The sequence below is a fragment of the Vespa velutina genome, chromosome 7 (genome assembly GCF_912470025.1).
Source record: "Vespa velutina chromosome 7, iVesVel2.1, whole genome shotgun sequence".
NCBI lineage: Eukaryota > Metazoa > Arthropoda > Insecta > Hymenoptera > Vespidae > Vespa > Vespa velutina.
The window spans coordinates 5,352,528-5,378,272 of NC_062194.1; the positions used below are offsets into that span (position 1 = coordinate 5,352,528).

General features: G+C 34.5%; 1 protein-coding gene across 5 annotated transcripts in view; it reads right to left on the minus strand.

The window, feature by feature from the left end:
* LOC124950438 overlaps positions 1-25,443 on the minus strand; it is a 55,054-nt gene extending 29,611 nt beyond the window's left edge. For 4 of the 5 annotated variants that reach the window (XR_007101363.1, XM_047497119.1, XM_047497117.1 and 1 more), the window contains exon 1: positions 24,343-25,443. The gene's annotated coding sequence lies outside the window, so the exon portion shown is untranslated. Of the gene's footprint in view, positions 1-15,581; positions 15,692-24,342 lie in introns of those variants that run through there. The other variant, XM_047497118.1, reaches the window with a different exon arrangement.
* Between the last annotated feature and the right edge of the window lie 302 nt (positions 25,444-25,745).

Consider the following 25,745-nt stretch of genomic DNA (forward strand, 5'->3'; position numbering starts at 1 on the left):
GAGAGAGAGAAAGAGAGAGAGAGAGAGAAAAAAAGTGAGGGGATAGAGATATAACATCGAATATCTATAATTCTGGTAAAAGTATAAAAGCAAAAAAAACAAAAACAAAAAAAAAACAAAAAAAAAAGAAAAGAAAGAAAGAAAAAAAGGGAAATAAAATACGTAGAGTTAGCGATTTCTTGTCGACGGATCGAAAGTAAGTGAGAGTGAAAGTGACTTATGCAAAAGTAATAAGAGGAAGAACGCGTTTATTACTCTTTCCGTTGTGTGGACACATTCCTTTCTTTCGTTTTTTTTTTTTTTCTTTTTTTTTTAATCAACGATCAAAAATAATATCTAATCTCCCAGTTAAACACTCCTATTCTTCAAAATATCTTCATTCGAAGAAAATTACTAAATGTTTTAGTATTAATTAAAATGGTAGGATAAATCTACGTTTTTCATTTTACGTCATTAAATGAAAATAATTGTCCATCTGTATATTAAATCTTTATGTTAAATTAATACATTGATCGAAATAAATAAAATGAGACAGTTAATAGAATGTTCTTTGCGTGATTAATCATTTTATCTTAAATCATCTTCTATGAATAATGAATGATCGTTTCTAAAGATAAATCGTTTATCACGCATGACCTATCACTTTTCACAGACGAAACGATGAGCTTTGTGATATTCGCGGGAAAATTTCAAATCTCGCTCGCTCAAAGCCTATCGAGCAAACAACCGAATACCAAAGTTCTTACGCGCGATATTGCATAGAGCCGGTCTCTCAGACACATACACACACAAACACACACACACAAACACACATACACATATACGCACACATATTTACACACACACATATATATATATGGTGGTCAACGAAGTGTGGCAGAAATAGCATTACGCAGTAGGTATGGAAGCACGTAAACGCGTTGCATTTGTATCTTGCAAATATGGTATATGTATATATGTATATATATATATATATATATATATATATATATGTTAGTATGTACGTAGAAATGTATGTAGAAGGCGAAGTATACGCCCAATGTAACTGTATACCTTGGTCATAGATGTTAATCTGCCACATAATTGCGCCGATCTGGCCGCTTATTTATTGGCCTGTTTCTAGCAGCCGGCGGTTCAACGATTTTCAACGTTCCTACTCGGTTATTGCTTTACGAACGGTCGCTCGAACTAATCGGTGGAAGCCACGATCTCTCCTCCTCCACCTTCACCTCCTCGTCCTCCTCCTCCTCCTCCTCTCTTCGTTCAAGCTCGTTACCAAGATCGAAGGAAATCGTTAAAACGCGTGCTTTCGTTCTTTATAGAAAGAAAACCGAAAGACTATCACAAAAAAATAAAAATGGAAAAAAAGAAAACAAACAAAAATATTCAATAGATTTGATCAACCGAACCATTCCGATTCCGATAGATATGTAAGTCCATCGTTAAATGGAAAAAAAAAAAAAAACAAAAGAAAAGAAACAGAAACTGCATTGATCCTTTGGAAAATATCGATCCAAATAGAAAATTTAAATCGATCTATAATTAGAACCATACCAAATGGCCCATTTCTCTGACCCGGTAGCTCGATAAACTATCGCGTTATCGTGATTTATAAAAGCCGGACCGGTTTTACACTCTTTCGTGTCTCTGTTCGATAATCGATTATTATTAAATCTCGTCGGGACCGTTTTAGAAGAAAGGACGAGATCGAGCGAGACAGAGATCGACAGAAAAAAAAAAAAAAAAAAGATAAAAGAAAGGAAGTAAGGAAGGAAGGAAGGAAGGAAAGAAGGAAGGAAGGAAGGTAGATAGGTAGGTAGGTAGATAGGTAGGTAGGTAGGTAGGTAGGTAGAAAAGAAAGGAAGAAAAGGGTTTCTCTTCTCGAGCGGCACGGCAGTCCCGCTCTTTTATTCACTCGGCACGCGCTGATGACTACTTTGGTCATAAATTAAATTGCCTCGTCGTAGACGGCAAAAGGAGAATGAGAGAAAGAGAAAGAGAGAGAGAGATATATATATAAATATATAAAGAGAGAAAGAAAGAGAGAGGGAGAGAGAAAAGATCCTTGAAGATTCTCGGCTGCATATATCAGAGCGCAGCTGCGTCGACCTCTCCGGGCGAGTAAATCAGTTTTATCGCAGGGATGCGAGTCGAATGTGAAAGAATGAAGGGAGGGAGGGGAGTAGAAAGAATGAAAAAAAAGAAAAAAACAAAACAAAAAAAATAAGAAGAAGAGTAGCGGGGAGAGGTTTAGCAGGAGGAGAAGGAGGAATTGGGGAAGGTGGGAGGGGAGGAGGGAGGGAAGGGACAAAAAGAGGCGGACGTACGTAAAGAGTTACGTGTGTATCCAATAAGGAGAATACCTGCCCACCTGTGTGCGCTCCTTGCCGCGCGCGTTTCTATTACATTATGGGTTATATATGGCGTCAAAGGTCACTTCTGTATTTAATAAGTAAACGTCGAGGGTCGAAAACATGAAATAATTCTCGAGCTTGCCGTCGAGCCGCACGAGCGAAAGTGTAAGCGAGTCGCGTGTTCTATCGTCGATAGGTCGTAAGGGTAAATATTTGCTCGCGCTAAAGATAAAGAAAGAGAAAGAGAGAGAGAGAGAGAGAGAGAGAGAGAAAGAGAAACGATCCTTAATTACACGCACGTGGAACGAAGAGATACGAGAAAATGATCAAGGATTCAATCTCGTTAACGAGATTTATTTTGCTATCGCCTCGTCGATCGACTTTTCTTGCAAACTTTTTTCTTCTTTCTCAGAGTATAGGAACTTAAAAAGAAAAAAGGAAAAGAAACAGGAAAAAAAAAAAAAGGAAATAAAAAATATCGTTTAACTATCGTCATCATTGAAATATCTCTATTGCAATATGCTTTATCTAATGCATAATGTAACATAACACGTAAAAGTCTCGAACTTTAAGAACTTTAAGTCTTTAAAGGATCGTAGAAAAGAGCGACATTAAATCCTCCTAATTACAAATTTTCTATGCTTTTTTTTTACTATTATTATTATTATTATTATTATTATTATTATTATTATTATTATTATTATTATTATTATTATTATTATTATTATTATTATTATTATTATTATTATGATTATTATTATTATTATTTATGTTGTTGTTATTGTTGTTGTTGTTATTATTATTATTCTTTCTATCTCTATTTTTCTCTTATCTTATCCTCTATCTATAATCGCATAGTCTTTACTTTATAACTAGGAATACACAACGATTTCAATAAGGATTATGCGTATCGCACATACGTGTAAGAGGGAGTTTCTTGGCATTAAAAGAATTTACATATCAGTTGGGATTACTGCTACGAGCGTGTTTGAACGAAAGAGAAAGAGAAAAAGACTATGTACAATATATGTACGTGAGAGAGAGAGAGAGAGAGAGAGAGAGAGAAAAAGGGAGAGAGAAACGCGACAGTTTTATTCGCACGGGTTTTAAGCTTTCACTGGTACCACAAACGAAAACTCTAATCTGACATAGGGAGTATTTACACGTGCGATTTCTCAACGATCCTCTTCTATCCCCCTCTTTCTCCTCTTTCTCCTCCTCCTCCTCCTCCTCCTTCTACTTCTTCTTCTTTTTAAAGAAATCGTAGAATTGTAATCGTAAAGTCCTCCATCTGTAACCCATACCTCGAGGTAAACGATAAGTTACTTAACATAATGAAAAAATTCAACGATACGATTATCGTGCACGCAAGTGCCCATAAGGGATAGACAAATTTTTTTCAAGTCCCTACTTCATATATATATATATATATATATATATATATATATATATATATATATATATATATATATATATTATCCCTTCTTGACATTTTGATAAATTTATCGGCGACAATGCACGGCGCGTGTATCTATGTCTATTACCAACACACGCAAACGTGAACTTTAACTTTCCACAATTGAATTATTTTTCTCTTGTCATTAGATATAGTAAAATTATATAATGTAAAAATTCTATTGATATAATAATTATACTGTACCTATACTATAGCTTATATTTAAAGAATATAGGTAAAAGATTCAAATAGGAATTAACGGAATGAATTTTGCCGATAAAATAAAATGAAATGTTAAAAATAATATAGATCTATGTATGCAATAAGTAAGTATGCGAGTTAAAAATAATATGGGCCATTATGGAACGTAGAAAATAAAAAAGGAAAAAAAGAAAAAAAAAGAAAATAGAAAGAAAAGAAATAAGGTAAAGCAGATCCTAAATGAAATGGAAAAAATCTTAAGAACGTTCCGAGTTACAGGTTTGGCTGGCGCTATAGTTGGCCTAGTAATTAACCCTTTCGATCGGTAACACGAACTCCTTCGATCTCCGTTAAGATTCTTGAATTCGACTTACGTGACCCAGCGCAACACGCTCGCGTGTTAAACCTCGTTCTCGCGGACTTCGTTACAGGTTCTAAGTACCGGCTTGTCTAATCTCCGAGCACCCTCATTGGTGGTCGGATAGCAACGCCTAAGGCACTTGCCGCGGCATGTTTCTTCGCTCGGTTAGGAATTTCAAGCCTTTCGATATAATCTCGAGAATGAAAAATCGGCCGATTCAATGCAATATAATCTTCCATGAACCACGGCCATCTTATATTCCTTTTTCCAATCGCAATTTATCATGAACTTTAAGCTGTTCCTTGTGTACCAACCGTATATGTTCATGTAGATGTAAATGTAAATTTATAGTATATATATACATAAGAGTAATAGTACTACTACTATTACTTGTAGCTGTTATTGCTGTTGTTGTCGTTGTTGTTGTTGTTGTTGTTGTTGTTGTTGATGGTGATGGTAATAAATAAAAAAAGAATATAACGCTTATGTACGTAGGTACAGAAAGCAAATAATATAGAAAGAGAGAGAGAGAGAGAGAGAGAGAGAAAGAAAAAAAAATATAGTCGTTAGAGGCATCGTCCGTCTCTGATGTTGGTTGAAGAGACATGTAAAAGTCAAGGTTGTTTGCTATTGGTGTCCTTGCAACAAATAGGACCACTTGGAGAGGATCCCGCGAGGCGCAAACAGGATCGTAGCTGCAACTGCACGGATCGTGCCTTATCGTGTTCCGCATAAGTAACTAAATAAGATGTAGCTCTCTCTCTCTTTCTCTCTCTCTCTCTCTCTTTCTCTAATGAAACTTTAACCTTCGCTTTGCTTCGAGGTTGTGCTTTCTTTTTTGTACCTGCCTTCCTCCTTTTGCTGCGTCAAATGTAAACCGACGAAATGTGTATTTAATTAACTCACGTATTTGCACTTTAACGCGAACACGTAGAAACTATATCGTGCACAATGCTTATTGATATTATTGCACATTCGCACGACTTCCTTGTTTGCGTTATTTCCCCTGCGCTTACTTTGCATTTACTTTGCGCTTATATTGCATTTACCTTGCGCTTACCATAGATCACTATTTTGCTCATATCTTATATCATTTTAAATATTTTAAAATAATATTCTAATATTAAATATTATAACTACTAAGTAATATGGATTATTTCTGATCTTTTCTAAAGTATTAAAAAAAAGAAAATTTACGCATTAAAGAGTTATATTAAATATTATAACTAATAAATATTATATATGTATTATATATAATTAGTACAGATATATATATACCTGTGTATGTATGTATGTATGTATGTATGTATGTATGTATGTATATAATATCTCTTTTAAAACATTAAAGCAAAAAAGTTATTCATTATAAATGGTTAAAACGATCATAAAATTAGATGCAATTAGGATAAAAGATCGATGGAGATATATTAATAAAGAATTGTAATTAAATGTATAATATATGAAAGTATGAATAAATTAAATCGCTTTACGTTTAAATAACAAATTGTTACGACAAGTAGGAAGTTTTCTCATAGATATATCGAACTATATCTCGTTATAAGACTTTCGATTCTATTTTCTCGGGTGACAACGTATTATTTCGCGTATTATCTGATCATATGTATATATGCATATATGCATACATATATATATATATATGTATATATATACGTATATATATATATATATATATAAACATAAAAACATAAATAAGAGAGGCCGCGTAAATGCGCTGCGTATACACGTAACGTGCAACTTGACACAATACGCCCTAGACATTATACGCGAGCTTCCTCGTAACTGTAAATAAGGACGGCCTCGACTCTTACCGCTAAGTAAACGATAATCTAAATCAGAAACTTCAATTGATGCAACAGTTCTTCTCCAACTATTGATAATATAATTAATAATAATTGATAACTCTTAATAAAGATAAGAAAAATATAGAATAATATATAATTTTTATACGAAACTTTACTCTTATCAAAGAATCTTATATTTATAATATTTTAATACGTCATAAAAACAAACAATCATCAAACAATCATTTAACTGTTGTAACATAAAAAATTTTTATGATCCATCGAAAATATAATCGATCTATTAATAATAATTTGCAAATAAAAAATTACAAAAGAATTCATTGGCATACATTTTATATTGAACTTTATTCTTTTTAAATTCCCGCCCCCCCCACCCCCCTCTTCATATATCGAGAATATAATTAATACATTAATGATTATTTGTAGATGGAACGTACGAAAAAAAAAAAAAAAAAAAAAAAAAAAAAAAAAAAGAAATTAATCGTCGCATCTTTTCATATTAAAATTTTCTTTTTATCAGCAATTTTTTTAAATGTCATAAAAACGATCTTAAAAACTTACAAAGACGTATATATGTACACGATGAAAGATACGTATCTAATTCGAAACGCAATGTGAATATCTAAATAAAAATATGAGGCACAACTTTCGCGAACCGCCTTGTTGTTTACTTACGATCGTAAAACACGTGAGAAGATAAATTCCATTCTACTTTCCTCATGAATTTCTAATCCCATTACTTAACACCACGTCTTAATAAAGAGCCACTGAAACGTCTCAAAGATGTCTATCAAATTTTCCGATCTCCCATCTCTATTACCTCATTTTAAACGTATTTATTCATTTATTTCTCTCTCTCTCTCTCTCTCTCTCTCTCTCTCTCTTTCTCTCTTGCTCTTTCTTTCTCTCTCTCTCTCTCTCTCTCTCTCTCTTTCTCTCTTGCTCTTTCTTTCTCTCTCTCTCTCTCTCTCTCTCTCTCTCTCTCTCTCTCTCTCTCTCTATCTATCTATCTATCTATCGATCTCTTTTTCTTCTTATTAAAAATATTTTTTGATTTTTATTTTATACCGAAGAAAAAAAGAAATTTAGAATTCGATAATAGAGAAAGAGAGAAGGAAATAAGCGAAACGAAGTAAAAAAGGAGAGAGGGAGGGAGATAGCTAGAGAGAAGATTTTCTCGAGTTCAATTCCTTGGACGGTCCAGTTCCTTCGAGAACGGAAACTAGGCGAAATACTTCTCACACGCTTGCATACGTCAAATATACTTCTCTTATGCAGTACCAACTCGAACAAGTATAGAAACTTTCCAACCGAGACATAACATATCCGTCTCTCTCTCTCTCTCTCTCTCTCTCTCTCTCTCTCTCTCTCTCTTTCTTTTACAAATGGGCGTATCTCAACACTTCGCACTTCAAACGAGAAAGTCCTTGGCGGACTTCCATTATAAACTTTAATAGTATCGGCGTTGGCTTTCTTCTTAATTGTGACCCAGATCGTCGATGACCGGAGGGTAGGATCGAGACAGAACGAAAACGAGAAAAAGAAAAAGAGAAAAAGAGAGAAAAGAGAGAAGAGAAAAGAAGCCGAGAACGAATCGTCCCGCGAGAAAGGAATGAGAAACAAAAATTTTATACGAATGCTGTAAGACGATGAGTAAGCTTGTTCATCGTTGAAAGACGATGAGAAAACAAGAAGGTATATATATATATATATATATATATATATATATATCTTTCAACGAGATCCCGATCATTGTTATTATTATTTTATTCCAGATGTTCTGCTTTTAATTAAAATCCTCACGTAGGAGCTCCACGTGAACCTTTTTAAAGAGATGCAAGAGAGAGATTAGAAGAAGAAAAAAGAAGAAGAAGAAGAAGAAGAAGGAGAAGAAAACAAATATGATGCAACCACGCGTAGAAATATGTCTAATTATTTTTAACACCTCGTCTAATGTACTTATCTGATAGATGAAAAAAAGAAAAAAAGAAAAAAAAAAAAAAAGGAAAAGGAGGAAAAAAGAATAAAAAATTAAAAAACAACGACGAAACAATTCATTTCGCTCCGATAAGAATTGAAGGAATATACGCGTTAAGAAAAAAAGAAAAAAAAGAAAAGAAAAAAAAAAGAAGATAAATAAATAAATAAATAAATAAATTACAGATTCGATCACTGTTTCCGATTATCATTTAAGAAGAAACGAGTCTTCTCCGTCCTCCCAAAAAGGTAACGATCCTTGTGTCACCTGTCCCTCGCGAGAACACGAAAACGTCGTTCGAAAGTTGCACAGCAGCTTTTCCTTCCGCCTGTTTCTCCCCTTTTTCTTCTCGCTGCTCTTCTTTTTTTCTCCCCGTCTTTTTTTCTTTTTTCTTCATTTCATTTCTTTCCTTTTCTTTGCTTTGCTTTTCTTTTCTTTTCTTTTTTTTTCTTTTCTTTTCTCGATATCACTGACCATTTCAGTTTGCAAAGCAAGAACTCGTTTCCCTTTTTTTCTTTTTCCCTATGTCTTATCTCTCTCGTCGTCAAATTAGAGAGGCATTCAAACGGGATTGCTTTGAGAGATCATCGATTATCGTCGAACGATGATCTACTTTCTCCTTGCGTGCGCAAGGTCGTCTTATTATTATTCACCGTTCTGATAAATTTTATGTCTTTAAAAAAGAAACGTTAAAACGCACAAGTGAAAAGTCGAGGGAAAGAGGGAAAGGAAAGAGTAAACATATAGAGAAAGAGAGATGGATAGATAGACAGACAGATAGGGAGAGAGAGAGAGAGAGAAATACATACTGGTACAATGCCATGGCAGGTCCGTTCTCAAGGAAGTTGGCAGGCTCCTTCGTGAGACCTTGTCTCGTTAATTAAAACCTAAACCCCGAGCGAAAGCTTAGTTATTCCGTGAAGCCTCGAATTAACGCCCCTCCCTTCTACCAACCTATACAGATATTTCACAGTAAATTCATCGTCGAAAGTGCATACCAATTTAACTTGCCGCATTTTGTTCTTTTCCATCCTGTGAAAAGTTTTAAGAAATCTTCCGAAACGTTAAAATAATTTGCTTCGTTTGAATGGCGTTCGCGTTAACAGAAACGATCTGTTAACAACGTAAATCTCTTGGATACATAAATAAATAAATAAGTAAGTAATAACAATGTAAGAGTCTAGAGGAGAATATTCCCTTCTATTTTTCTTTTTTATTGTTTATTTTTCTTATCATCTTCGGTCTCTCTCCTTAATAAACAATTACGAAGATGATTATTAATCTTATTCCTCGTACAATCGAAGCTTCGTAGTTTCTGTTCTCTCTCTCTCTCTCTCTCTCTCTCTCTCTCTCTCTCTTTCTCTCTCTCTCTCTCTTGTAAACATTGATAAATCTAAAGAACAAAGAATTTCGAAAGGATCTAACCAACGGATACGATAAGACGATGAGAAATTCGATATGACAGGGAACCTTTTAATAGTTAGAATAATCCGCTCGGTACCACCAAGTATTGGAATCGAGATTGGCCGATCGCAGGCCAAGGACACGGTCTCACGGATTCGATACGATTCAACTCTTACCCACCTCACTTTCCTTTTCTTTGGCTTATCGCTCTCGCTCAACCGGCGAACCACGTTCCTCCTCTTCCTCCTCCATCTCCTTCACCGTCCTCTTCTTCCTCGTGCCATGCTGACTACCTTCCTTCTCTCCGTTCAACGGAATCTAACACTAAGTTTTTTTTCACGATGGAGGAGAGAGGGAGGCCTAAACGCCGTACCAACAAACCCGACCATTCGTACGTACGTTTTTATACTTAGTTCGACGGATTAAGACTGATCGTAAATTATTATTTTCATGAATAGTACAAAATACGACGTACATATTATCATAGATCGAATCCGATCGAATGTCGTCCTTTTAAGTTTACAAATAATAGTCAAGTACGAGGGACATTGTTACAACGACGATCGTAACACGGAACATATATTTATGTATATATGTATATATAATTACATTCTTATTGTTGGATTTCTTCGATATGTTTACTTCTTCTTTTTTTCTTTTTTTTTTTTTTTCCTTTTTTCTTTTAATGTCACGAACAAGCAATTCCAATCGCATTTTTCAAAATATCATCAAAGAATAATATCGTCGATCTCGTGAAATTCAATTTCATAAAAGTACATAGATACTTTCAGTTTGTTACGAAATGTTCGTTTATACTCGTTCGAGAAACAATCGCTCGTACTCGATATCGCAATCAGCTTCCTTTCAAAACTTAGACGATGTTCGGCAATTCGTTTTCGAGAATGGAAATGTATTTCACACCCACGCTTATTATTCACGGACGAACAAATACACGGACGAGTGACCGTTTACGCACTCTACTCCTCCTATCGAATCACTTTCGCTTTTGTTCCCTTTTGCATTCCGTGAATGGCATGCAAGATAGGAGGAGGATGATTCAATACGTTTAGCCGAGTGTTATGGCTCTTTTGATTCGATAAAAGAAAGAAAGAAAAAGAAAAAAGAAAAAAATATGATTGTATATCTCTATGGAATGAACGTCTTGCGTCTCTTCGATTCATTCTCAAAAAGGGAACGAACGATAAAAATTACATTAAAAAATGGAAAAACGAATTCTTGGGTAGGGCCAAATGGTTCACGTCTTTTGCAAGGGGACGGGGGGAGGGGGGAGGGCGAGGACACTCATACTTAAAGATGAGGACGAGCAAATAAGATTTCATTATTGCAAATGGCAATTAATTTCACTTTTAACTGCTTATTATGCGTATAATTGGCAATTACTTAGAGATTTAAACTGCCGGTAATATTGCTTATACCGATCACGTTGCTTATACGTACCAACTTATACGATACATACCTACGTATTTACGTCCGGCTCGGCATTAATTGTTCCATGCATTTTATTGCATACCCGTTCACCTATCGTTTCTTGCTCGTAATATGTTTGCCTACGTGTTATATAGTATATATATACATATATATATATATATATATATATATATATATATATATATATATCTTATAACGTCCATTGCCATTGCACGGATTTCGGTAGAAAAACGAAAGGATAATCCTATATTCGCTAACTAATTTCAATTCAATTATTTCTAAATTCTATTGTCGTATGAGAAGAGTGACGAAAAAGAAGATGTCGGTCGATAGAGAGATGAATTGGATTGATCGGAAATGAGAGACTAAGAGAAGTAGTGGAAAGGAAAATGAATGAGAGATGAAGGGAAGGGAGGGAAGGAGGTTGGAAGGGAAAGAAATGAGTTTCGATAAAATTAAAGATCTTTCAAGAGTCATCGATCGTTAGATCGAACAAATCTCATTTGGATCGAATCGCTCACGCACCAATAAAGATCGCGAAGATAAGCGGGACTAAACGAGGATAAAGAAAGAGAAGAAGAAAAAGAAGAAGATGAAGAAAAAGGAGGATGGAGTTGGAATTGGAGGTGGATGTTCAAGGAAGAAGAAGACGACGAGCGACTCACTTTCGCTTTGTCCGTCGTGACCCAAGACTCCGATCTCTCGTGTCGGCACATTCCGCGAATGGCACGAGAGGACTTGTACAACACGCGTACTAAAACAAGATGAACCGGTCCAGATTTTCACGTGAAATCCCGATTCTAAGAGATTCATTCTTATTCTTTTTCATTGATTTCTCGATATTTCCTTTCTATCGATAATTATATCTATCGCTTTTTCTCTCTTACACTGCACCTCAATTACATATATCGTTTTCGATACGACGATAAAATATTTGAATTAAGAATTAATATAAAAAAAAAAAAAAAGTAATGTTTAGTTTTCATTGAGATGATGATCCTCGATCTATAGCTACGTTAACATCGATAAGACAGTTAAATTGAAAATCTAATTCTAATTCTAAAATTTTCATTCTTATTGATTTCGATGTTTCAATGAAAAATTATATATGTCATTTTCTTTTCTCCTTTTTCTTTTGTTTATGTATCTATACCTTGATCGCTTTATTTCTGATACGGCAAAAGTATTATAATGAAACTAGAAATTAAAAAGAAAATTCTAGTTTTCACTAAGATTGCCTAAAAGATCTACGAACTATGCTACGTTAACCGTGATAAGATAATTAGATTGAAAGTTATCCAGAAGACCAAAGGAATCTCGCTCTTTATCGCCGGGAGCGCTCATTAAATCACTTATAGGATAGTTGTATATATCCAGTGGATTTCTTGGCGTAGCCATGAATTCACGAGAACCCATGGGAATTCATAGCTATCTATGGAAAAGATTGCCTCTACCAAGTTTGCCACGATAGTGCGGTAAATAGTCGTTCGATGTTTTATTTCCTATTTTCCAGCCCTCGAGTCTTCTTAATAATAAATCTAAAACCGTGTAATCTAAAATAATACTTTCTCGACGAATAACGATTATCGTTTGTCATAACTAAATCCATTTATATTGTCGATGCGATAGCAACAAGTGTATATACGGAGATATATAGATCCATATCTATTAATTAATATTCCATCTTAAATTGATTTCATTAAAAGAAATTGATCAAGAGGGGGGGAAAAAAACAGAAGAAAACAAAAAAAATAGAAAAAGAAAAAAAAAATATGATCAAGGCCTGTCTCAATCTAGCTCATAGATACGACAAATCCTACGCAAGATCGTACCTCGCAAGGTCCTTTTAAGAATCGATCGAACATTCCTTGCTTTATAGAATCGGCGTTCCATCTATACTTTCCCTGGCATACATTCGTACGTATATATGTATGTATATGTGTGTGTGTGTGTGTGTGTGTCTATATGTGTATATATATATATACATACACATATACGTGTGCATACATGTATGTATGTATCTACATACGTAGGAAGGAATGATAGCACACGAATAAGCAATGAAAAAAGAGAGGAAAAAAATAAAAGATATTTAAGAAGGAAGGAGAGAGAGAGAGAGAGAGAAAGAGAGAGAGAGAGAGAAAATGGAAGGCGTAACGCGTTCGTCAAGTAAGTATGTAAAAGTAAACTTGGCATTCCGAGCACGTGGTCTGTGGAGCAAAGGAGGAAGGCATATATTTATCTGGCACACGTATAATACGAAACGAGTCGCCGCGATTAGAATCCCACAAAAACGCCTTGCAGAAGCCGTTCACGCGTGCTAGTCACGTATATACATATATATATGTATAGATAGATATATCTGTATATATATATATATACAGATATACACATATATACGCACAGAGAGATATCTTTCAAACGTATATTAGTCAGTTAGACTCATGCAAAGATCAGAACGATCATATATCGAAGTATGTATATAACTCGTGCTGTTGATCAGGGATGCGATCAGGATCAAGATCATTTTCTACGATAACCTACGAAATTTATTTTATTTTTTTATTTTTTTTTTTTTTTATATTTTCTTTTTCTTTTCATTCGCCCATTCCTGAACCGCACGTATCACGCGAGAGTATGCGAATTGCGTTACAAGCTTGATACGCATATTTTATAGAGAAGAATGTGAACCTAGTGATCTCGACTCAATATGATCAATTCAATTCAATTTTCTCCTATAATCTAATTATAAACATTTCTCTATCTCCCTCACCCTCTTTTTCTCTCTCTATCTTATTTCTCAACATTATCGCATCTAAACTTGTAAGGATATTATATTGCAATAACAAAAAAAAAAGAATAAAAAAATAAAAATGAAAGAGACATATAAAGAGAATCAAACGTTAATATGTAGTAACGAGACTGAAGAGATTTAAAAAATTTTTTAATTTTACGATCATTATTATTATTATTATTATCATCATCATCATCATCATCATCATCATCATCATCATTATTATTATTATTATTATTATTATTATTATTATTATTATTATTATTATTATTATTATTATTATTATTATTAAATCTTTCCAAGTTATTTTCGATCATATCAAATAGTTTCCCTTCGATTCAATATTTTATGACCCCCCTCCCCCGACAAATGCACGACGATATACATATATATATATATATACATATTCACATAAATATATATTTATATGTATTATATATAATTCGAGCAAGTAACTTGAAATATGCTAGTAGTTATGTATATATAGGTATATAAGACTCGCTTGTGAACGAAATGTGATGTCGAGTTGGACTCGGTGTAGGACCGCAAAGAGTTAAAAATAAAAAACGAAGATAAGAGTAAGTACCACCGATCGAGTGATCTATACTTTATAATGATTAATAAAAAAGAAAATCATGAAACCTTGGAAATTTGATCTCTATCGTTAGAATAATACTATGAAAAGACTCGGTGAAAAGCTTCGAGCATTATCTTTCTCTCTCTCTCTCTCTCTCTTTCTTTCTCTCTTTGGAAACCTATTCGAGACAGGCAAAGAGAATGTAGGCAACGTGGGCAACGTGGGCAACGCTGTTGTTGTTGTTGTTATTATTGTTGTTGTCGTCGTCGTCGTCGTCGTCGTCGACGTCGTCGTCGTCATCGTTGTTGTTACCGCAAGACTCACCGATAGAAATGGTTACTGTGGACGGTCTCGAAGAAATCTTACACTCGTATACTTGCCGTAATTATATGTGCGTACCAACGGCCAACAACGTAACGTGCCGCGAGTGAAACGAGGCTTAAGTACTAAGGGTAAATAGCCGTGAGACGTACACGCGATATATGCTGTTGCTGCTGCTGCTGCTGGTGCTGGTGCTGCTGTTGCTGCTACTACTACTGTTGCTGTTGTTGCTGTTACTATTGCTGCTGTTACTATTATTGCAGCTTTCTAAGCGACCCTATATGTACTTACATACATACGTATACGTGCTCACATTGTTCATTATTCACATACGTATTTGTATGTATGTATGTATAATATATACATATGTATGTGTGCGTGTGTGTAAAATGATTTCGTTGATTCGATTGATAATAAAGATAAGAAAAAGAAAAAAATAAAAAGGAAAGAGAAAAGAAAATGATAAAAAGATATCTTTATACGATACTGACAATTGGTGGAATTTAATTCCGAATTTATAAGTAAACTTATGCTGTAAATATTTTTCGGACATTTCCAAAGCCGGTTCTTCTCAATGATTTCAAAACCCTCTCTCTCTCTCTCTCTCTCTCTCTCTCTCTCTCTCTCTCTCTCTCTCTCTCTCTCTTTCACTATCCCTTCCCTTTCTCTCTTGCCTTCTGTCTTTTTCTCTTTCTCTTTCTCTTCCTCATTCTCTCTCTCTCTCTCCCTCTTTCTATATCTCTCTATCTCTCTATCTCTTTTGTTCTTACGAAGAAACATTGGCGAGAATATATCGCGAGCATACGTGCGAGCGTATATGACAGAGTTATTATATTCGCATCCTCGTTACAGTGGCTACATACCAAAGCGTTATCCTGGCGAAGGGCGACGTACTAGAAATCGTGCCGCTTGCATGCCACCTTCGTTTAATGACCAACCGTACTCCTTTAGCCTTAGCATCGTTCTTACTATCATCCAACTCTCTTCCTGTTTCTCCAGGATATTAGAATAAAGAGATAAATAGAAAAAAAAAAATAATAACAATAATAATAATAGTAATAATATTAGTAATAATAAAATATTGAAAAAAAGGAAAGTTGAGGAAAAGTAAAAAGAAAGAAATGAAAAGGAAAAAGGAAAAAAAAGAAGAAAAAAGAAAAAGAAAGAAAGAAAAGATATTCGGAAAAGAAAAGGAATAAATCAAAGAGAAATTAAAAGGAAATAAATGAATGAATGAATGAAAAAGAAACGATAAGAAATTTGAGAAAGATAGATGGCATGACATGTAATACAGTAAGAGACGGACCTCATAAAACGAAAACTTCTCGTTCGGTATATAGGCATCGGCTTGGACGTTACGCAACCACTGGTGGAATAATAAAGGCCGACCTTGCAAAAAGAGGCCTGCTGGAATGCAGATCCTTTCAAAGGATAATCATTTCTCGGGAATACACCGTAATACCGGTATTCAGGGTTCGATGCATATTGCATGGAAAGCCGTTCCGAACGGTCTTAATATATAGCTCGTGTAGCATCGCTCGTCAACGATCGACAAGAAAAAAAAAAAAATCTTTTCGAACGGCCATTACATTCTATAGAAGTTGTTGCGTTGTTCGAACAATTCGCTTCCTAGTTCGTACATACATAGGTACGTTACGATGACCGATCGTTCGCGAGATAATACCCTAATCTATTGGCCTAATCGAATCTTTCGTCGACGTAGATAGATAGGTAGATAGGTAGGTAGGTAGGTAGGTAGGTAGGTAGGTAGGTAGGTAGGTAGGTAGGTAGGTAGAGTAGAGTAGAGTAGAGTAGAGTAGAGTAGAGTAGGTAGACTAGGTAGGTGGAAAATATATGTACAGATATATAATATATACATAAATACACGTAAGCTTCATCGTATATTACCTATTTGCATAAATCAAGTAAATTCTTTTCCTGTCTTTCCAAGGATCCGTCATCTTAGCCGACTTTCTCTAACGTAAACACACATCACTGGTCGAAGAACGTCTGATTTCCCTTGGCTAAGAATCTTTCGAACTTAAACATTTCAAACAGGTACATATGTGGGTATGAAAATAGATACATACATACATACATACATACATACATACATACATACAAACATACATACATAGCTATCGCGTAATGCCATTTATACGAAGAAAGAAATCTATTTGTCGAATATAAACGCGATTCTTAAAGAATGATCATATGTATATGTGTGTATATGTATTTATCTCTTCCTCGTGATCATTCACCTCGGAGTAAAACGTCGTAACTTGTAAACGTGAATAAAAGTAAATAGAATTATGCGTACGCTACGGATAAGGATCGATTCGATGCCGGAGGGGTGAGAGATTATAAAGTCTCTGCGAATGGATTGAAAGAAATAAAAGCAATCGAGGGAGGTAGGGGGGTAAGGGATAGGAGAGGGAGAGGAGAGAAAGGAAAGGGTGCCTTCGCTCGTAAAGCAAAGTTCGACAGGTTAAACGGGACTTCCGCGATGCGATGCGATCCGATGCGATGTGACGCGACGATCTCCGCTCGTGTTCCGCTCGAACGTCTTGCGCTGTTATCATCAAAGCCCTACTTCGATCCCGAGGCTGAAAGCTATCCCGCGGAAACACGAAGAGGAGGAAGAAGAAGAAAAAAAAAAACAAAATAAAAAGCAGAAAAAGAAGAAGAGGAAGAAGAAGAAGAAGCTACTCTCTGTGTGTCCGAGAGAGTAAAGTAGAGGGAGGGCAAGTGGAGAATACGAGAGAAAGATGAACGGGACCGTGGTGTGTTGCTGTTGCTATTGCTGCTGTTGCTGCTGTTACTGCTGTTGCTGGTGGTGCTGCTGCCGTTGCTCTTGTTGCCCCTGGCTAAGGCGAGTCTCCTCCTCGAGAGGAGAGGAATGTTCGTGAAAGTCTCGAGCCATTGAGCACGACGAACGAGTCACTATCGTTCGGCCATTCGTGCGGTCCTTATCGTCGGCTCTCGAACATTAGGTAAGACTTTATGGTGGTCCGAGCACACGCCAAGGTCTCGTTTCCGCGTACGAAGGTTATTGCTCGTTTCTCTCTCCATCTCCATCACTATCTCTATCGTTTTCTCTCTCTCTCTCTCTCTCTCTCTCTCTCTCTCTCTTTATCTGTAATCCTCTTCGTCTATTTTCTTTCCTTTGCCCTTATTCGCTCTTTCCTCGTTCGATTAATTTAGCAAAGAAACTAATTTTACAATTACACGAACAAAGATACGTGCCCTTTGTTCGCAATATCTTCGTCACCTTTTTCGTCGTCCCATCGAGAGAGAGAGAAATCGATATTATAGACTCAGCATGATTGCTCGTGATCGTCGATTAGCGCGAGCAAGACCCTCTCTCTCAAACGTTGGAATTCCATGAGAAAAACTGGAATATCTGAATGGTAAATGAGAGACATCCGCGCGTAAAGGATTATAGCTGAATAAACGTCAGTCAGTCTCTCTCTCTCTCTCTCTCTTTCTCTCTCTCTTTCTCTCTCTCTTCGTCTGCATATATCCTTGATCCTTTTGCATATTCCGAGCGATGTAATACGGTCGACTGATCTCTGCGAAGGTCGCGAGACCAGATCACATTTTCCAGAAAACTATCGAACGTTGATCCCTGCCTATATGAAAAACGAGATATACCTATACACGTGAATGGTATATAACAAAGTAAAAAAGTTTATATCTAATGACGATGGAAAGGATTACTTTCTTCTACTTTGTTTTCTTTTATCTTTCTCTTTGTTCCTTTTTTTTCTTCTTTTTCTTTTTGTTTTTTTCTTCAACTTTCTACGCTCGTTAAAGAAGAATGAAAAAGACTGGAAAGTAAAGAAAAAAATAAAGAGTTAATATTGGATTGGTTATTGGCTTATTCATTGATTAGATCTAATCATTTTGCGGCTAATTAACATTTATAATTGAAATAAGTATTATAGATGTATTATTAGCCATGGTGTCTCGTATAAAAGTTTAATGTATGCGCGTTTAGAAGGGAGCATTCATTGGCTGACATGAATTATTCGAAAAGAAACGGGAACGTTTATTACGCAGCTAATATAGAAAGAAATAGAAAGAAAGAGAAAGAGAGAAAGAAAGAGAGGACTCTCGTTTATAGATAAGGCAATCTGTGCCAGACAGACAAAACGATCTTACGTCGTAACCTCAGCGATATGCGGTAAGCATCCGTGAGAGGCCACACGTTCCCTGTGAACGCCGTGTAACAGCTGTTCGCGTGAAAAACTCTCGAGAGAGAGAGAACTCCGTTGAAATCTACTCCTCCTCCTCCTCCTCCTCCTCCTTCTTCTCTTCCAAGGAGGAGGAGGAGGAGGAGGAGGAGGAAGAATTATAATAAGCAATGGCAGTGCCGTTGCCACTGGACGAACGCTTTCTCCGTGGCCAGTGTGTGACCCATGATGACATCCTTTTGATTTTACTTCGTTTCTTATCTTTAAAGACTTAAAAAAAAAAAAAAAAAAAATATGTATATATATATATAAAAAGAAGAAATAAAAAAGGAAGAAACTTTTTTCTCTCTTTTTCTTTTTCTCTTTTCACGATTCTTTGCACAATCGAGAATCATTCGACAAATTTCAAAGACGCATATCGTGCATGTGTATTGGTAATTTTCTTTTTTTCTTTTTAATTTTTCTTTTTTTTAAAAACATTTATTTAATCGCACGCCAAAGTGTCACCAGTCCATATCCCATAGATAAGATTTTATAATTATAAATTATACCTAGTATAGATAGTATAGTTAGTATAATTTATCGTAATATAGTTTAATACGACATATTATGACTAATAATATATTACTAATATTCTAATTAAGCAATACCAATTGTAAATATATATTGTGCCATAACACTAGTATATTATTATTATACTGACTGTACTATACTTATACCGGTATAGTATAATCGCATATTGTACTCTATTATTAAATAGGATAGGCTGAAAGAGCCCTTGGATGGGCCAAAAGTTCTTAATAGATAATTATTACAAATCAATTAATCTTATTCGAGACCACTTAAACTTAAGACTAAATGTTTAAAAAATTTCCAAAGAATTTATTATAAATTTTTCATCATATATATATATATATATGTGTAAAATATTTTTTTAGAGTGAATGAAGAAAAATTGGATTATAAAGAGTTACCGATTTACGAGGATCCTTTTTTTTTTCTCTATGCAAATTCACAGGTGAATGACAAACGAGTCTCGCGCGGTCGATCATAAATACATACATGCAGCAGACGTGCATGCATTCATGCATGCATGCATATATATATACATATATATATATACAATACAACGGTGAAAAAGAAATAACGATTCTTCTTCTAATGAAATGCTTTCCGGGAGCTCGATGTAAAAACCGAATATGCCATTGCTGATCGGCGAAGTATGGAAAATGACCGACGAAAAGAGAGAAAGAAAGATAGAATGAAAGAATGAAAGAGGGATAGAAAAAGAGAGAAAGAAAGAGAGAGAGAGAGGAGGAAAGAGAGACCCTTCACGTTCGCGGAACGTTAACGTGCCGTGACGTTGCCCCGTTAGACACACTCCGGCCAAACTCGGCCCGCACTTTAACTCGGATCGTGAACTTTCTTCTTTCCCGCTCTTTTGTATCTCGAACGGATTCTCACCGTAACAATCCCGATCTTCTAAACGAGAATTATATATCTTTTCTCTCATTTACTCTTTCCTTCTTTGCATTTTCTTTTTTATCTCACTCTCTCACCCATCTCTCTCTCTTTCCCTCTCTCTCTCTCTCTCTCTCTCTCTCTCTCTCTCTCTCTCTCTCTCTCTCTCTCTCTCTTTTCCTTTTTCTCTGTCGATTTTTCATCTATAAAAAAAATTTACAAAGGATATTGTCCCATTGAATATAATTTTATTCTCTTTCTCTCTCTTTCTCAAAACTATGTCAATAATATTAGGGATTGATTAATATAAATCGTGTGTATCGGTCTTTTCAATATTTTATATTGAAATAAATTAAAAAATAATATAGTATTAATATAAACAATACTATAATGTATGGTTTACCTCTAGTATAATGTTAATAAATAATATCATAATTTTTCTATATACTAAAAATGCTTTTTTCTATATACTAATAATTTTTCTAAATAATAAAAATGCCAATAGATTAATTATTCACCAGCCAAATATACAATATTTTATATGTATATAGATAATTAATGGCGCAAAAAAAGATCTTTTTCCGATAAAATTTAAACGCTCGATATTTACAATCAAACACCATAAAAATAATCGATTAACAGATACCAAAAGAACATGATCACAGTATCGATAATATCAACGTTTCTTTTTTTTTAATAGTTAACCTTTGGCTCCTTTAGTCGAGAAACATGGAAACAATGCACTCGAAATAACGAATAACTCTCATATCTAAGATAGAATTAGACATTTATAGGAAAGGTGTGCCGGTCACGCACAAAAGAGATTCAACTCTTCTCCTTCTCTTACTTCTTAACCTACCACCCCCCACCCTCTCTCACTCTCTCTCTCTCTCTCTCTCTCTCTTTCTCTCTCTCTTTCTCTCTCTCTCTCTCTTCTTCCCTTTCTTTCTCTACACTAGCGAGAAAGAAATTTTTCAAACGTCCATCTCCCTGCCGTCTCTACGTCGAGAAAGCCATAACATCTTTTTCCCTCGTCAGTCGTAAAAATCGCGCATTGTGTTTGGCTGCAAGCGGAAAGATGCCCGTTTCCATCGGCATTGTTTTCTGCTTCCGAGGATCGTTCACTGCTTAGGGGATCCTCTCTCAAGATGTTCTCTCGAGTAAAAGAGTAAAAGAGAGAGAGAGAGAGAGAGAGAAAGATGAAAAAAGAAAAACGGATAGAGTGAGATATTTTTCATCGATCATAGTTACAGACTTAAAGATTATCTAGATGCAATGATTTCCCAAATAATCAGATAAAAATGATAGTGATAAATACAGAATACATCAAAAGATTACAAGTGAACCTATAGTCAGATAAATCAGATCATAAAAAAAGATAAAAATCAGATAATTACGAAAATTAATTACTCTGCATAAGAAAACTTGTTAAGCTTCCATTATAGTTTAGCGATCTAAGATGATAATTTTACGATTAAAAGAAACATAACAAAAAAAAAAAAAGGAAAAGAGAAAAAAAAATTAGAAGAGTTGGGGAAAAAAGGAACGAAAAGGATTTTTAAAATTATCCAAAAATTTTTTACCTATCCCTATTATCTCATATTTAAACGTATGTATACAATTCGATCGACGTTATTAAAAGTTATTAATTTTTGTTTTATTTTCGTAATACGATCGACGACGAATCAGTGTTTCGAAGATTGCCTATCAATTTTCTTATTTCTTATATTAATTTGCTATAATTAAAAAAGATATATTTATTTATTTACTTATTTATTTATTTACTTATTTACTTATTTACTTATTTACTTATTTATTTTAATAATTTTCCATCGTACTTACATTTTCGTAAACTTTTTTTTTTTTTTTTTTTTTTTTTTTCCAATACGACGATTAGATATTAAAAAAGGTAATCGAATGAACGCAGAAGAGGATAAGTCTGATAGGTTCGTATAGAACGACGACGAGAACGGTGGTATCTTTAAAAGGCGTAAAAGGGAGGGGGGAAGGAAAAAAAAGGAGAGAGAAGAAAAAAAGAAAAGATGCTGAGAAATCGAGCATGCCTTTTACGCAGAGGCGATAGTATCCCAGCTTCTACTTGCCGCGTGTAAGTACGAGACGAAGAGAATCGAGACCTCACACGTACATGCACACGCACACGCACACGCGCGCGCACACACACATACATACACACACAATAAACAACGATCTACGAACATTGGGAAAAGGAGAAGGAGAAAAAAAAAGAGAAGGACGACGACGTAGACGATAACACAACTGGGAAAGACTGTAAAGAGAAAGAGACGGAGAGACAGACAGACAGACAGACAGACAGACAGAGAGAGAGAGAGAGAGAGAGAGAGAAGTTTATTGTTTATAACCAAGCACGAGGACTATTTATTTGGATTCTTGATTCTATAGAAATTTTGTATATTATATATGTATATATATATATTTTATTCCAATTATGTACATTATATATGTATATTATATACGTTCTTTTGTATATTAAATATATATATATATATATATATATATATATGTATATTTTATATGTAATATTGTATATTAAATATATATATATATATATGTATATTTTAATTATTATTAATATATTTATAATTAATATTACATCATCGTATATCTATATATAATAATTGTACACTATTATAATATAATATTATTATGTTATACTATAAAAGATACTATTTTTTTATACATCATAACAATATAATATTATATCAGTATAATAGTATACAGTATAATGTAATAATAGTATTACATAATATTTAATTAGAGATAGATAGAGAAAGAAAAAGAGAGATTATAATTTATATATATATTTATATATACATATATATATACACACACACACACACACACACACACACACACATATATATATATATATATAAAGAATAGAAAAAGAACAAAGAAGAAAGAAAAAAAACAATTACGTATAATTTATAACTAAAATTGGTAAATTCGAATTCCGTTCAACTACTAAATGCGAGGATTATGAAACTCTCTTCCATAGTCTTTCTGTCTTTCTCTCTCTCTCTATCTCTCTCTCTCTGTCTCTCTTTCTCTCTCTCTCTCCCTCTCTTTTTCTCTCTCTCCCTATACGCACACGATATGTCTTTCGAAATGATAAAACTTCCTGACTTTCATTTACCAAACTACTCTTGGTTTAGACTTATCTATACGTCGATATAACACACACCTGCCTTTTTTACATACGCGGAAACATAGGTGAAACTTAGAAACAATTGGAAATAGGGCGTGCAGCTCGCTTCACGTCTCAGCAACTAGAAAGACACGTGAATCCACAGAATGGTTTGAGTGAAAGATTTCAATGTTAAAAAGAAAGGAAAATATCTTCTTTCTCCTATCGTTCCTACTTCCTACATTTCAAATATTCTTCAAAACTTTCTAATATATACAAAGTATGAATAATTATATTGAACGAAATACATACATTACGTACACACACACACACACACACACACACACATATATATATATAAAAAACAAAATATTAATTTTTAGTAATTAGATTCAAAGGGATGAATAATGAAAAAAATTAATGAGATAATTTAATGCGATAAAAACAAAATTTAAAAGCGAAGTGAAAATAAAATTTAAAAACAAAAAGAAACGGGAAAAGGAAAGGAAACGTTAAAAAAAAAATAAAAAATAAAAAAAAAGGAGAAGAAAGAAAGAAAAGAAAAAAGAAAAGATTGATTGCGCAAAAAAATTGTGTAAGAAAAAGATTCGAATGGGGAGCCGGGCCGATTGTCGCGCCACCAACATCGAAATTCAAAAGATTTCGAAGCTCGGACGAAATTTGGCGGGCCGTACGAAAGAGAAGAGACGTATAGTAAAGGAAATACTATACATACATACATATATATGTCTTAACATATGACGTTTCGCGTGTAAAACATTGTTAAATGGTTTCCACTCACCGATGATCACGTTCCCTTTCCCACGTTTTTCCAAGAAGCACCTTCCAAGAGTCCCAGTCCCACAGAATATTTTCAACTTCAAAGTTGAAACTCGAATGCTGAAGAGTTGAACAAACAGAGAAGTTTTTTTTATTTGGCCCGAAGCTTTTTCGTAGTTCCTTCTCTCTCTCCCTCTTCTTTTCGACAAAAGTAGTTCCTTGATGAACACACACTCTCTCTCGTTGGATATGCCTCGTCGAATCGATCTTAACCCCCAATTGATTTTCTTCCTTTTTTTTTCCACTTTGTAATAATGACAGCTCTTTTCTTCCACCCTCTCCCTCTCCAACCTCACTCTCTCTCTCTCTCTCTCTCTCTCTCTTTCTTTCTCTCTGACAAGAAATTTCTTCTTAATTTAATTAGATTTCCTTCATTCGTACACTACCATTCTTCTCATCGATACGACGTAAATATAACATTCGTTGACGATCACTTTTCGGAACACGCATTTCGCGGAAAGACGATCGGCATTGATCGGACTCGATCGGATTATTTCGTAGGAAAATGAAGAGACACGGTTAAACGAACGAAAAGAAATACAAAGAGAGAGAGAGAGAGAGAGAGAGAGAGAGAAAGAAAGAGAGAGAGAAAGAGAGAAACAGTGAAAAAAATGTAATAACACGAAAAGTCACGATCGTAATGACACGTGATAAATAATTCTTCGAATAATGTCACTATATTAAACCGATAATGTCTCGTACGCGTGCTGACAAAATAGACGAGCGATGTTTACATAGTACAAAAACAGAGATCGAATGAAAGACAAGGAGCACTGCGCGGAGTTACCGAGTCGGTGTCTCGAGAGCAAGTGCGAGTGGCGCGCTCGATGCTTCTCGTAATCGAGATCGCGAGCCCTCTCTCTCTCTCTCTCTCTCTCTCTTACTCTTTCTCCCACTCTTTCTCTCTTCCTCTTTCTCTTTCTTTCTCTCTTTGACACGATCGTCTATCTCACTCACACATCACATTTTACCCCCCACCGAACGTGGAACGGTGTAACTCTTTCTATTTCTTTTCTATCTTTCGTTCCTTTCGATCGTTTCCTCTTCATTTTTCCAACCAATTAAAACTTTCCATCAAATTTACGTGCCTTCGATTCAACTAATCTCGTTTTATACGCACATGTATATATATATATATATATATATATATATATATATATATATACATATATATATTTTTATATTATTATAGTATATAATAATATACTAAATAATTTTAATATAATAATTATAATAAGTAATTATCAATATACTATATTATTTATATATCATAATATATTATTAAACTACATATATATATATATATATATATATATATATATGTATGATATATATATATAAATAGTATGTAATAATATAATATAT